The sequence below is a fragment of the Pollicipes pollicipes genome, unplaced genomic scaffold (assembly GCF_011947565.3).
Source record: "Pollicipes pollicipes isolate AB1234 unplaced genomic scaffold, Ppol_2.1 Scaffold_6138;HRSCAF=7277_pilon_pilon_pilon, whole genome shotgun sequence".
NCBI classification, from domain to species: Eukaryota; Metazoa; Arthropoda; class Thecostraca; order Pollicipedomorpha; family Pollicipedidae; genus Pollicipes; species Pollicipes pollicipes.
The window spans coordinates 16,108,359-16,114,028 of record NW_023596818.1 but is presented as its reverse complement, the minus strand read 5'-3'; positions in this window follow the sequence as shown (position 1 = coordinate 16,114,028).

The following is a 5,670-nucleotide window of genomic DNA, read 5'->3' as shown; positions in this document are numbered from 1 at the left end:
CTTCGTGTTTGCCTCGGCTGCTGAGCTTCGCGTCGGCTGTCGGCTGTTGGCAGGCATAAGGGTTTGGATGGGCAGCTCGCTGCTGCACCTTACAAGTCACGACGTGGTTCACTCGAAGCGGATTTAGACAGGGAGGCTGTGGTACGCACTATCAGGCTGTCATTATCGCTTACCGACCCTAAACTTGACTGCTCATGTTGAGTGGTCATCGTGATCAGGGCCCCCATCCTCGATAGCGGCAGTTTTCACCTTCGGTGTCCAACGCTGGATCTATCGATTTACATATATGCATATATATATATATATATATATATATATATATATACATACACGGACACACGTTTTTGAAGTCACCGCGAACTCAACATTGATGATTTTCTTGGATGTTTTCTCGATACGATAAGGCCTTCTGAATAGTCCAGAATTGAGACTGCAGTGGCGACTTCGACGCTAGACATGCTGATGGACTCGTTGCTCACCACTGTGAAAGTAATGGTTTTCATTTGCTTTGCCTTTTGAACATGTGAGTTATGTAAAAATGGCAAAACACTTATCGGCATAAATGAGTGCAATTAATAGATGGGAGCTTAAAATGCTCCCTTAAAGAAAGAGCATTAACACATACGAGGCAATGACGACGCGAGTTGAACAAATCGTCATCATGACTTTGACCTCTGCCCCACGGCGTAGATCATAGTGGTCCTTCTTCAAGGTAGTGAAGCTCATTTTGCGATACATTTCCAGAAAGTTTGGTCCACACCGCCCGCGTTCATACGCTCTGAGTTGATAAGACATGTACGGTAATCACACGTCTTTCGACGGATAGAGCTTTCATCGCAGTTGTCAGGGAGCAAGGCGTTTCATCGTCCACAAAAACCTTCTCCTCCGCAGGATATTGCGTCGACGCATGACGCACCTGGTGATGGAGTTTTTCTGTGTCAGGCGCAGTATCACGTGCATGCCGCCGTCGGTAACTGTGACATCCGCCGGGCCTATCCGCATACAGGAAGACGAAGTGTGCCGTAGATCAGCGACCTGTGCCGGAGAGCTCAGTGGAAGTTGCCGGCCGCGGCAGGCTGAAAACCTGTCAGTCATACAGACGATTTCGAACAGCAAGACCAAGTTGTTGCAGATGACTTTATGACCCAGGAAAGTATCAATTTGGTGTTTGGGAAATTTCGCTGGCACTTACGTCACCTTTCATCTTTTCTCCTCTCCTTACTTTTCCGCCCCCACCCCCTGCTCGCCGAGTCTCCCCCCCCCCCGCCCCCCCCCCCCCACCGAACTCGCTCTAGATCGTCCCCAGCTTCTCTCTTTGGAACGTACAACGATGTTCCAGCCGCAGTGGACATCTGGAGAGTAAGCTCTGAACGTCCCTGGCAGTCAGCACATCACACCCGGCCTCGTCAAGCATCCCAGCAGCCAGAGGTCAGATCGGCCAGGACATCTCATGAATCGTGTTGAATGCGTCCCGAACCAATGCAAACACAAATCGTCCATAAACGGTCTGGCTTAGCGAAGCAAGCGCGCAAGCACTTGTATGCACTACTAGGTAGGAGCGCACAATCTCCTATGCTGCATTTATCGTGATGTGTGACGTTTTCTTTGAGTGGAGACGAAACACGCGAAGGATTATTCTATGGTCAGGGAAGGCGTAGTGGGACTCTGAGGATACATGTCAAGTTTGATCAATACATCAATGCAGAATGTGCCTTACACAACGCCGCTCACGCATTCGCTAAGCGCACTGCCGGCATGGAAAACGTTTTCAGTCCGAAGGTCGGCACGGCTCGGCTAGCAGCGCTGCCTCCTGGGCATCAGACGTCAGCTGGGGGAGGCGGATGTTGTGCCACAGTACCTGCACTAACCCTCGGACGCAGCACGTGCGGCGTGGTCGGGCGGCAGCTGGCCGACTCCGCAGGTCCCCACGCCTGACAAGTCGGGGGGAGCGATGAATGATGACCCACACATGCGCCTGGTATGCGATGTTAGCGGACAAAGCTTGGCGTTGTAACTCGGCCGCTTCGCCGGAATATAGGGAACGTTTGCTGTGAGCAAGGGGTATACAGACATTTAGATTCTAGAGATTTGTAATGAAAAACAAATTAAATGGATATATTCATAATGTGGGAGGTGTCAATGCTCTCGTTAATTACTGGAACATTATATTACCTTGTCGAGCGGATTTGTCGTCGCTCAGTAAAAACTCATCGCGAAAAGGCAAGTGAGGTATAATGCACTTACACCGTATACTATTTATACCGTACAGAGGTTTTAGCTTGCAGCATTGTAATGTCATCACGAAAGCCGTGAACACGGCCGTCTCTTCGTTAGGAAACACGGGTATCATCATAAGAGTCCAAAACCACCTGGTGATCCCGACTTTCCCCCTTGATTGCAATATGACCTGCTCTTCGGTTCACCGTCACGCATGCTAAATCGGTTAGTAGGCACAGATGCGTATATTTTAAGGGCCTTAGATCATAAAATATGTTCAGGTCTTGCGATAGAACTCGTAAGAAAAACGGAATACACACCCACACATGCTTCACTTCAAGTGTTTTCTATATTACACCATATGAAAGGAGCGCCCGGAAAAGGTCAGAAATTGCAGTTTATGTTTGCAGGGAGTGTCTTCAGCTCCTGGGTTTTCGAAATGTATGAGCGTGTGGCCCTTATGATGAGATGTCAACCTTCATTAGACTAGCAGTACGTTTAACGCCGTCAACGACACGAGTCTTCATGAGCACAGCTTGAAACGTCAAGAATTGCCAACATAGCCAATGCTCCCTTAAAAAGTCGCTTAACCAGTACCTCCTGGCATACTAAAGGTCGCCAACTCAGCACAAAAACTCTGAACTTGTTAGACCGCAAGTTTTATAGACCTGCTGTCTTTGGTATGGTAAACGACCCATTCTAGTTGCAACTCAAGCCATCCACATGCATCCTGTTGGGATCGAAATCTGTCCCAGCAACCTGTTTACTTCAACGCGCCCGGATGGCAGGTTGAATGCCCTTTGCTCGTGGGTGGGAAGCTTAACCCCCTAAGATCTCAAATGATAAGGAATTTAGGAACACAAAATTAGCAGGGGGTTGGTCTGTATGTAAACTCATTTATGTCAAAATTTGATGTCCATAGGCCATGACCTTCGGGTCAAATAAGGTCAAATAAGGTCAGACTCAAGATTAGTGTCCATAGTGCCCCCAGATCCCCTGACGCAACTGCCCTGAGCCTAGCTATATGTTCTAAGAAAAAAATTACTGGTCTCCATCTTAGGTCGGTGACCTTGTTAACTTAATGAAACTCATGACATTTAAAGAACCTACGAGAATGTTTTGGTTTTTAAATTTGAGTAAATGTTAAGGATTACGCTAAGCGGTGCGGTCCTTAAAATGAATGGTCGATCTGGGTCATTTTAGGTCAGTGACCTATTAGGACCTTTAAGAAGCTCATGGAATATATCTCTCGCGGTCCCTACTGCCAAGAGATTTGAAATGAGCATCAACAACAATCCTGTAAAACGAGCGTTTTAGTAAAAAAGCGGACTGGTTTTGACCTCAGTCCTTCCTTCATACCTGACCCCAGGTCAATGGAATTTGTTGTAACCCTAAATCAAATCGTTTTTCATTGCCTAAAAAACGATTTCAGAGATGCACGGTTGCGTCTGACAAACCGTTGTCGCAGTAGGTTGAACCAGTCCATAAAAATTGCCTTCGTTGACAGCCGCCGGCTGATTACGGCCTACCAGAGGTCAGCAGCCCGGCAGAGAGATCTGACTTGTGTACCCAAAGATCTTCTATTCAACTACCCACAAGTGTTGAAAGTTTGGTGCGGCTACTACGCGCCGTTCGAGAATTATGTTGTAGAACTTTCGCGGCGAGGTCAAGTTGACCCCGCATTGGCACGCGTTGAACAATGTCAGTGAACAAAATGAAAGCTACCAAGGGGTCGTTGTTTGTGTATACATCGGCTGGGGAACGATACTTCTAAAAAACATGCACAAATCGGCCGGACGACGTTGCTAGGTGCAACATCTTTCCTCAGCCATCGGCCCGAGTCACCGACCAACGACATCTTACCTCAGCCATCGGCCCGAGCCACCGACCAGCGACAGTTTGCAGGGTAACAGTCATTGTTGAATGGTGATAAAAATTGTTTATGAACTTCGTCTGTACCTGAATTATGTACGCAAGGCATTTATACCATTGCCATCTAAATGCCAAAAAACGATTAGAAAATTACAACGACATGAAATGCTTGACCATATCAGGTCACAAGGGGCGGGCGTCAAGCTTAACAGTAGTTGACTGCGCCGTTGCTAAAAACGCCTGCTTGAGAACGTCTGTGCCTGAGGCTCTCCGCTCTCTGAGCACAAGACTGACGAAGCTTCTGTCCGACATACAGCAGGCTAAATACAAACACTAATTGATGTGCTGCACGTGCCAGCATGTTGACTGACCCGTTGAGCCATGGGGCATATCTAGTGAGTGACTCCCTGGCATATGTAACCACCACTGTCCATGAGATGTTGCAAGCCAAGTCCGATGGTCTTTGCTTAATACAACATGTCGACACTATTGGTGCTTGTTTCGCGGAGGCAACGTCTGTATCCGATGATGGCAATAAAATGTATTGAGTCGTTGAGAGTAGACCTCACTCGCCTTCTGCTCCGGCCCCACGTTCGTCCTCTCACCCAAACCCACCCCGTTCCCTAAACCACACAATTACACAGCCGTTGGAGCATGCCGGTGCCATTTTCAGGACGCGAGGGGACGGCCAAAGACCAAGCATCCAGGGCGTTTGGTGACTCCGTGTTGGAGAGGGCAGCGTGGGAACAGAGAAAACTGCGATCGGTTGGAAAAGGCATGCTCGATGCTGCCTTGTCTGACCCAGGACCTTCGTGTGCATGTCGTTACCATGCCGTCGTTTATTTTTGTTTTCAGCGCTGTCTTTCCAATTGTTGACCGTTGACCTGTGTGTAAACGTGATACCTCTGATGTTAGGAATGCCCAGTGACGATTAGCTCAACGACCCACATTTTAGCGTGGTCAGCTTGTTTTTTCATTTCAGTGCGTGATGTGTGGCTACCGTAATTGCACAGTAGGTCAGGAATCACAGTCACAGTGGACCGTCACCCAAACAGTATACTCTTACCATTGCTTTGTTCCGGGATTATTGGTAGTAACGATGTCAGAGGAGCGGGCAGATTCCACCCCTCTCCTCGGAGCACGCCATTTGAACGAGCCTTTCAGTAAGCGCGTCAACCCAACACGTCATTTTGTGTATTTCGTCTGGATGTGTGTATTTCGTCGGCACGAACCTATCTACAGGATATCCCTCGACGATGAAGCATACGCATAGGCCGCAGTAGTCACGCCGGTCATGTGACTCGGCCATCCACCGCCGCCCTGTCAAAAAGCCCGCGCACATATCGGCGCGTAATTTGACCGCTACCTGCAACGTTTCGCCCAATTATGCCGCCGACATGGACGCTGTTTCTGCTCAGCTCGTGACGCGGAGCGGAGCGTGCGGCGGCGGGGGGGAGGGGGGCGGCAGCTCACGTCCCCCTGACGAGGCCTGCTGCCAGGAGTGTCGGGTCCATCAGGGTAGGTGCGTCTGGTCCAGCGGGACGAGGGCGTCTGATCCGGCCGTGCAGACCTGTTGACTCG